The following is a 9,493-nucleotide window of genomic DNA, read 5'->3' as shown; positions in this document are numbered from 1 at the left end:
AGTCATAATTAATATCCCTATTAACTGTAACTTAAAACTAGCGGCTTCGGATTCAAATAGTATCGTTATCGAATAATAAGTTCACTTTTTAAAATCATCTCCACGATGATAATATTATCTCTATCGTAAATCAGTATTTTGTTTGCTTTAAAAGAAATGTTTTATCGGGAGCAATCCCGTGTTCGTTTAAATTGCCAGCGTACATTTGTCATGTCAGTAATACACGTTGTGCTTTATAAGACGGCCGTGTACATACGTATTGTAGAAAAGTTGAGTTTAATTATCATGCATTGGAACCATTTTATTAACACATCTCCCAGTACTGAAACAATTCAAAATGTCTCCGTTACAGTGGGGCGTTAAACATGTGTACGTCCAGCTCTACAAGCACATGCACTGTCGTCTAGGCGACGGCCTGAATACAGCTAGCGGCTCTACTATCGATCGTTTACCCGAGTCTCGTAATGCATCTAAATATAGAAAGGGGCACAGTTATGAAACAAACAACAAAAATAAGGTCAAAGAGGTTCGTCTTTATGAAATGAAAATGTACATATGAATAAAAACATTTGGGAATTTTATGTGGAATTATCTTTGCACGCTGCATGTATCAGTTAGTGCATTACAAGAAGTCCTTTCATAACCTCCTAAACGTGCGCACCCCCACAAAAATGGACCTAACTGAGTCAACTGGCAACAATTGTTTCTGCAAATACTGACTATAAATTACGAAAACATTAAATTGAATACTACGGAAGGATTTAAAATTAATTTCTTTACAACTTTGCCTCAATAATGCATTACATTTTTTTTATTGGCTTTACCAGTTATTGGCAAGAAACCTTTGACGCCTCTAACTCCCTAATTATAGGGGCCAGCCCCCTTTTCTGTATACCGAATGAAAGGTCTCGGTAAGACCAAGACCTTTTTAGATACATCTTATAACAAATTATCATCAGGTAGAAAACTAAAACGGAAAATACGCAAATCTTTTTGCATTTGTTTCTAATCTTTGTTTTAACATCTATACCACTCCTTTAATTTGCTTTTAAATAATAGATAAATATGTCTCGCACAAATTCAATGTATCAGCTTCCAACCAGCCCACCTTTGAGACTCTGCCAGTCATCATTAAAGCCAAACCCCCCTGGACAACAGAAGTCGTTAAATTTTACTAAAAGGGGAATAACTCAAAACCGGATGGGGATTTTCCTCAACTAAAATATGCAACGACAACATCGCGCGGCATGTTATCAGACCTCAAAATTTCAAAACAATCGGTGAACAAACAAGCGAGATATTAAGGATCAAAGTTGGCGTCTAGAAGAAAAAAATTATAATAAGACATCTGAAATTTTTTCAGAATAATAGTTAGGTCTTCCGCTCCCAGTGGGCGACCTCAAAAAGACGCCAATTTGAAATTAGAAGCAGCCATCTTGAAAATGACCAAAACTTGAATGGCCAACGATATTTTTCATTCAAGTAATCTTCTAGGAACCTTCATGCGAAATTTAGTGCTTGTCTACACAAGTGAAATACCTCTCTGAAATGTTTACCTTAGCCGCTACACTAATATTACAGTCTCAAATATTCAAACTGCACAGTATATGACAATAAAATCCATCTAAAAAATGTAATAAGGTAGTATAAAAAAGGTAAACACCCAAGGGGTTTCTCGAACTCACGATTAGTTAATGGCGATTTTATTCATTAAATCACTACACTAGCTGTTACATATTGGAAAAATGAAAAAAGAATAAACTTAGCAAGTTGTTATGAAGTAAATTGAGACTTTTTTAAAATTAGTAAATACGTCTCATACTTATTTTTTTAAACGAAAGTATTTTTCCTTATTTTACTTACTGATAATTTTTTGTTTCCTTGCTGACAGAGACCACTTTGATTAATCAGTTTATATCGGCTGTTCACGCTATCCTCATTTTCTCCCCATTTTTGATACAGTAACTAGCAAAGGAATTTCAAAATGTTCTTCTCTATAAATAGTCAAACAGGTAGTGTCGCATAGGTGCGGCGTTAGGAACGGTAACTTGTTACCCGAACAGGGGAAAATAGCGCAACATGCACACAATGATATTTTTTTATTAAATTCTTCATTAACTGTCTTAAGATTTACTAAATTCATTTATCAAATGTCACTAATTATAGGGTCATCAATGGTTAGAAAGTTTAGTGGCGTGCGATAGCTTTTCTCTAATCTCTACAATAATGATGACCCCCATCCCCCCCACCCCTACATTTTATTTTATCCCTTGGATAAAATGTAGTTATTGCAGATACGCTCCGTCCAAACTCAATAATCGGTCTGAATGTGTGTTAATATGTCAATCTATCAATATACAGTTTGTTAATTATTTTCGAGTGCTAAGGTTACAGCGTATTTGATGAACATTGAACAACATGTTTTCCATGGAAGATAGCGAGTACAATTATGAAGCATTTATAAAATGTATTACCTCTTTAGAATTTTGTATGGAATAAATAATTCATAAATTGCTGCTGAAGGTTGTTTTGGTATTTTCGTTTGTAAATGTTTTGCAAATAAAAAACGTGAAACGCGGTGCAAGTCATAATTAATATCCCTATTAACTGTAACTTAAAACTAGCGGCTTTGGATTCAAATAGTACCGTTAACGAATAATAAGTTCACTTTTTAAAATCATCTCCACGATGATAATATTATCTCTATCGTAAATCAGTATTTTGTTTGCTTTAAAAGAAATGTTTTATCGGGAGCAATCCCGTGTTCGTTTAAATTGCCAGCGTACATTTGTCATGTCAGTAATACACGTTGTGCTTTATAAGACGGCCGTGTATATACGTATTGTAGAAAAGTTGAGTTTAATTATCATGCATTGGAACCATTTTATTAACACATCTCCAAGTACTGAAACAATTCAAAATGTCTCCGTTACAGTAAAACAGTGGGGCGTTAAACATGTGTACGTCCAGCTCTACAAGCACATGCACTCCCGTACGAAAATGTTGGCCGTTTTCCGGCTGGACTCAGGGTGAACTTAGACGTATTCCGGTTAAAATTTAGCCGTACTTAGGAGTATCAAAGGCGTACCTGGAAAACGCTTTGAATGTTAGACGGATTCCATCTTATTCATAACCGGACCTAGCCTCAAACCTTAGCCGTATTTTCAGCATCTAGCCGCTTTCTGTTAAAGTTAACCGTATTATTTCTCACTGCCCGTTTCCCCCCTTACTATCAATAAATATTCCGCCTTAACCTAGCTGATTGGCAATTCTTTGCAAGTTATAATATAAAATTTACGGCTAAAACTTGGCCAAATCGTGTTAAAGGCGTACAACTGTTCATTTTCTGTGCTATAAATAGCTCATTCTTATAAACTCTCTGTTGCTTTCACTCAAAAAACTTTACTTCTTTCTTCAAATTGTTTAATTTTGTCACCTTAAATTCAAATTGATAATCCGATGACACTATCAAGCAGGTTATATATATATATATGTTCTACACACAGGCTGGTTAATTTTATCTTGACCTCAATACACAGGCTGCTATTTGTAAACAGGCAAGAGCCGCAGCCTCTCCCTGTATTGCAAAGGGGCGTCAACAGGGAAAATCTTTTTTTTTTCTATCATAATTTCAAACATGTAAATACTATTTTAGCCGCAATGTTTAATCAATATAAAGACAGGAATGAGTTATGAACACGCTAGCATATTTATGGTACTTTTAAACTGCTACTAAAAATTGTTTTACTATGGCCATCAAGCACTTGTAAACATAAAATCAGCGTTAACCCTTATCATATTTCTGGCCTCAGAGGCTCGCGCTTTGTGAGTTTTGAATTTGGCAACAACGGTCATGCCTAACTTTCCTGATCATCTTTGTGTTACAAAATTTAAACATATGTAAACCGTTATGAGGATTATTTAGGGGGGAAATACAGTGAAACTTATTTACAGCTATTTAATGTAAACCAAGTCTTATGGAGTTAAGGAAAGTGTGTGCGTTATGTGGACTAAGGGCATGAACACAGGAACCTTAATGTCAATATCGAAAGTAAGTCAATATAAATTTTAATTATAATCATGACTTTATCAATAATAGTACTAAAGTACAGTTAAAATTGTGCTAATTGTATGTGAAGAAAAAATAGGTTTAAACTATTCTTCATTTAAAAGATATTAAACAGTGCGTAAATGTCACACAATGTACATAAACTATAAAAATCCCTTCATTCCTTTAGATCTGAAAGCTGTTGAAAACAACTGACGTTATGCTAAACAATTAAAAAACAAGGAACGCAACAATACCAACAAGTCATTGAGAGGGTGGCAAGCTGCCTTCTTATATGTAAGCTGTCCTAGTATGAGCATTGAGAAACAGCCTGATAAAAATAAAAACTAGCTCAAAAGCAGAAGGACAATGGACATGGGAGACTAAAAAGTAGAATGTCAGTCATACCATTTACACGAACCCTACCAAAATCAAAGTTTTGAAAGGTAAGGATTGGATCTCTTTTTATATGTTCACATTGTTGAAAGGTATTCTTTATAATCATGATAATGTCGAAAAGGTATATATATATATATAGGGATATATTTATATTTGATCGAGTATTTGGTTATAAGTAATACGTACTTTATCAAATTACATGTATTTTTTTCAGAATATGTGAGAGAAGTATTTTTAGTGATGCAATTACCGAAAAGATTCGAGGAAGATCTGAGCTACTCTAGAAACTTTTCAAGGAACTACCTGTACAAAAGAGTGAAAACGTGGACTGTAAATTAAAAAGTTCAACTTATTATATTAAGTGGAAAACAAACATTAGGAAAATATAAAGTATTCTGGATGTGATATCTGTATTATGATGTGTTTAAAAAAGGAAATACACAGGAATTATAAATGGTTTTATGTTTTAAGTCTTTCCACTGATTTATAAAAGAAATGAAGGCAATGATTCCACCCCATCAGGTGCTAATTTAAAAGGATTTAATCACCGGATTCAATAGCATAAATCAAAAGAAGTTTTTCTGTCCATTGTAAAAAGTGTTCATCTTTACCCTAAGGCGGATTCTGACGCAACCTTTCATTAAGGCGAATTCCACCTTATATTAAGGCGGATTCCACCTTATATTTAGGTGGATTCCACCTTATTTTAGGGCGGAATTTTGCGTATTCCACCTTATATTAAGGCGGATTCCAATTTATCATAAGGTGGATTCCACCTAAGATTAAGGCGGATTCCCGTTTGTTTTAAGGCGGATTTTTATTACCCGGAATACGCTTAATCTCATTTAAATATTTCGAGCCATATACCGCCCGGATTCCACCCGGACTCCACCCTGAATTTGTGATATTAGTTATACATTCAGAGGAATGAAAGACGGAATCCGCCTTTCAAATTTCGCCTACATTCCGCCTTAAGTCAGGGTGGAATTTTTCGTACAGGCTGTCGTCTAGGCGACGGCCTGAATACAGCTAGCGGCTCTACTATCGATCGTTTACCCGAGTCTCGTAATGCATCTAAATATAGAAAGGGGCACAGTTATGAAACAAACAACAAAAATAAGGTCAAAGAGGTTCATCTTTATGAAATGAAAATGTACATATGAATAAAAACATTTGGGAATTTTAGGTGGAATAATCTTTGCGCGCTGCATGTATCAGTTAGTGCATTACAAGAATTACTTTCATAACCTCCTAAACGTGCGCACCCCCACAAAAATGAACCTAACTGAGTCAACTGACAACAATTGTTTCTGCAAATACTGACTATAAATTACGAAAACATTAAATTGAATACTACGGAAGGATTTAAAATTAATTTCTTTACAACTTTGCCTCAATAATGCATTACATTTTTTTTATTGCTTTACCAGTTATTGGCAAGAAACCTTTGACGCCTCTAACTCCCTAATTATAGGGGCCAGCCCCCTTTTCTGTATACCGAATGAAAGGTCTCGGTAAGACCAATAACTTTTTAGATACATCTTATAACAAAATATCATCAGGTAGAAAACTAAAACGGAAAATACGCGAATCTTTTTGCATTTGTTTCTAATCTTTGTTTTAACATCTATACCACTCCTTTAATTTGCTTTTAAATAATAAATAAAATATGTCTCGCACAAATTCAATGTATCAGCTTCCAACCAGCCCATCTTTGAGACTCTGCCAGTCATCATTAAAGCCAAACCCCCCCTGGACAACAGAGGTCGTTAAATTTTACTAAAAGGGGAAAAACTCAAAACCGGATGGGGATTTTCCTCAACTAAAATATGCAACGACAACATCGCGCGGCATGTCATCAGACCTCAACATTTCAAAACAATCGGTGAACAAACAAGCGAGATATTAAGGATCAAAGTTGGCGTCTAGAATAAAAAATAATAATAAGACATATGAATTTTTTTCAGAATAATAGTAAGGTCTTCCGCTCCCAGCGGGCGACCTCAAAAAGACGCCAATTTGAAATTAGAAGCAGCCATCTTGAAAATGACCAAAACTTGAATGGCCAACGATATTTTTCATTCAAGTAATCTTCTAGTAACCTTCACGCGAAATTTAGTGCTTGTCTACACAAGTGAAATATCTCACTGAAATGTTTACCTTAGCTGCTACACTAATATTACAGTCTCAAATATTCAAACTGCACAGTATATGACAATAAAATCCATCTAAAAATTGTAATAAGGTAGTATAAAAAAGGTAAACACCCAAGGGGTTTCTCGAACTCACGATTAGTTAATGGCGATTTTATTCATTAAATCACCACACTAGCTGTTACATATTGGAAAAATGAAAAAAAAAAAAAAAAAAAAGAACTAGAGCAAAGCTTGTTGCAAAGCAACGAGTGGGTCTTCCGTTAATGTCGGAAGTAAAGCTGGAAGTTTCTGTAAGAAGCAGAGCTCTTAAACCATTAAGAAGAGTAACTAAAATTAAAAGATGTAAAAATCGAATTATTCCTGGTACGACTTAACAAAATCCGAATGATTTTAAGTACGACTTAACAAACAGCTTTCCGATTTCAAGAACGACTTAACAAAAAAAATCCGAAATGTTCAAGTACGACTTAACAATTATTTTTGGTACGAGTTAATTTTACTTTTAACATTACGCTATTTTTTAAACCAAGGACGCGGAATCAAAATTTCCGGAAAAATCAATTTTAAAACCCCGATATCTCTGTAATGCATCGTCCGATTTTAAAACGGCTTTCAGTGTTAGATTCACATATAAAACACATATTCATTTTTGATTTGATCAAAAAATTCATTTTTTCGAAAAATTTGTTTCACTTCCGGTTTCGACCGGAAGTGACAGATTTTCATTTCGAGCCTTATTACAGAGGTTCATAGACCGAATCATAACCATTGAAAATTTCAAGCCTCTATCTTAAAGCGTTTTTGAGAAAAGTCGGGACAAAATGACTTTTTGTAAAATTTAATAATGACGTCACGTCAAAACAGAGATGACGTTCTCTTCAAAATTCTAACTTTTTTGAGGGACGCCAACTTGCAAAAATCTCTGAAAATTTCATCAAAATCGGTTAAAAACCTTTTGAGTTATGAGGCAAAAAAGGAGTCAGAAGAAAAGAAAAAGAATAATAACTAGAGCAAAGCTCGTTGCAAAGCAACGAGTGGGTCTTCCGGTAATGTCGGAAGTAAAGCCGGAAGTTCCTGTAAGAAGCAGAGCTCTTAAACCAACAACAAGAGTAACAAGAAAACCACATTGACGCAAGCGTCAAAGATATCAGGCCGCAATATTGGGAGAATGAAAACTATAAATTGTTCGCATTTGAATTTGTATCAAATTTAAAATTTTCACTTGATATTCATAAACATTTTGATTATTCTATGATAAAAGAAGAGAATATTTACATATATCTACACAGAAATAAGAATACAAAGAAATCAAATCATTGTTTTATTTTTTTAAAAAGTGAAAATGTAAAATACATTTTTTGTACTAATGAAAGTAAAAAAAATATTCAAATATATCAACATTGTAAAATGAAAGATGGGCTCCAGATTTTCTACAGTAAATTAATATGCATGCAAAACTCACAAAGAACAATGACTAGAAAAAAAATTATCAATGGGTGTGTAAAAAAATATTTCTGTGGGTCTATTGAGTTATGTTTTAAATCTTAGAAGAAACATTTAAAAAAAGTAATTTTCTGCCATTAAATTTTCAAATTCCTTCCTAATACACACATATAATTTGTGAAATTTCTCCATATAAAAACAATGAGCACTTGTGCATAAACAATAGGTTGATAATACTATATAACTTTGGCTTCTACAAAAAAAATAAAGAAAAAAAAAACCCCCCAAAAAAACCCATTATAATTATTGTATATAAATGATGACTAGAAAAATGCTAACAATGACTACAAAAAATATTTTCCTGTGTTTATAAATGCCAACTTAAAAAAAAATGAAACTTGCTAAATGCAAAAAATAAATCAGGCATGCTAATATCGCACAAAACTACACGCAAGTAAAGAATACTGTTACAAAAAAAAATTCTGAGTACATATTCCTTAATAAATATACAACAAATACACATATTCCATTTTTTCTGCAGGAGGGGGGTATTCTGTATTATAAAAAGAAAAAAAATTAAATCACAACCTGACAAAAATAACAAAAAAAATGCAATCAACTTTCATGTTTAAAACTGACAATAAGTATAAACATTCTTGTTTAAATCATAAGGATGGTCCAGTATTTTAGTGTTCTTAGTTTTAATAGTTACTATCTTAGGCATTTCAAAATCATGATTTCATGTTGGTTACTTAAGCCCAGAGTTTAAAAAACAGATGAAAAAAAGGTTTTAAATGAGCATCGTAATTCAGGTGTTAACCATTACATTTTCAAATATCTGTTTTAGATGGACACATTCACAAAGTTATTGTTTGAAATAGCAGCCGTGAATCGAATCGGTAATTTCTCGACAACCTGTACAAATAACTCATCCTTTGTCTGGAATTCAATTGTTTGGCGCAATACTTTTTCGATGGTTCCCTGAAAAAGGGTAACTTTGTTATCCCTTTTTCCATCAACTTCATACAGGAATTGGATTTTGTAACTTTTTGAGCTTTCATTTGATTCTTTTGCGCAAATAGGGCATTTTCCATCTTTTATCTTTTTTCTCCTGCAGGCTGCAAACATTAATTAGACATTTATTTACAAAGGTACAGGATTGTCTGATTTACAATATTTAAGATTACTTTCCAAATTTTATAGAAGTACCTTTTATGTAATAAAATAATAAAATAAACATCTTATATTATGAACACTGCTTAATTTATCTTTACACTATATGTTTCAAAAGATAAAAATATAAATTAAAAAACTTAATAATATACAGTATTTACATGTAAAAAAAAAAATTTAAAAAGCATAACTACGTGGCATATCACAGCAATTATAGATGTCGTACTCCGTGAAGTCTGTTAGGACAATTTGCTTGGTAGCCTGTGTTTCTTCT

The sequence above is a fragment of the Magallana gigas genome, chromosome 1, assembly GCF_963853765.1.
Source record: "Magallana gigas chromosome 1, xbMagGiga1.1, whole genome shotgun sequence".
NCBI classification, from domain to species: Eukaryota; Metazoa; Mollusca; class Bivalvia; order Ostreida; family Ostreidae; genus Magallana; species Magallana gigas.
This window is presented reverse-complemented; position numbering follows the sequence as displayed.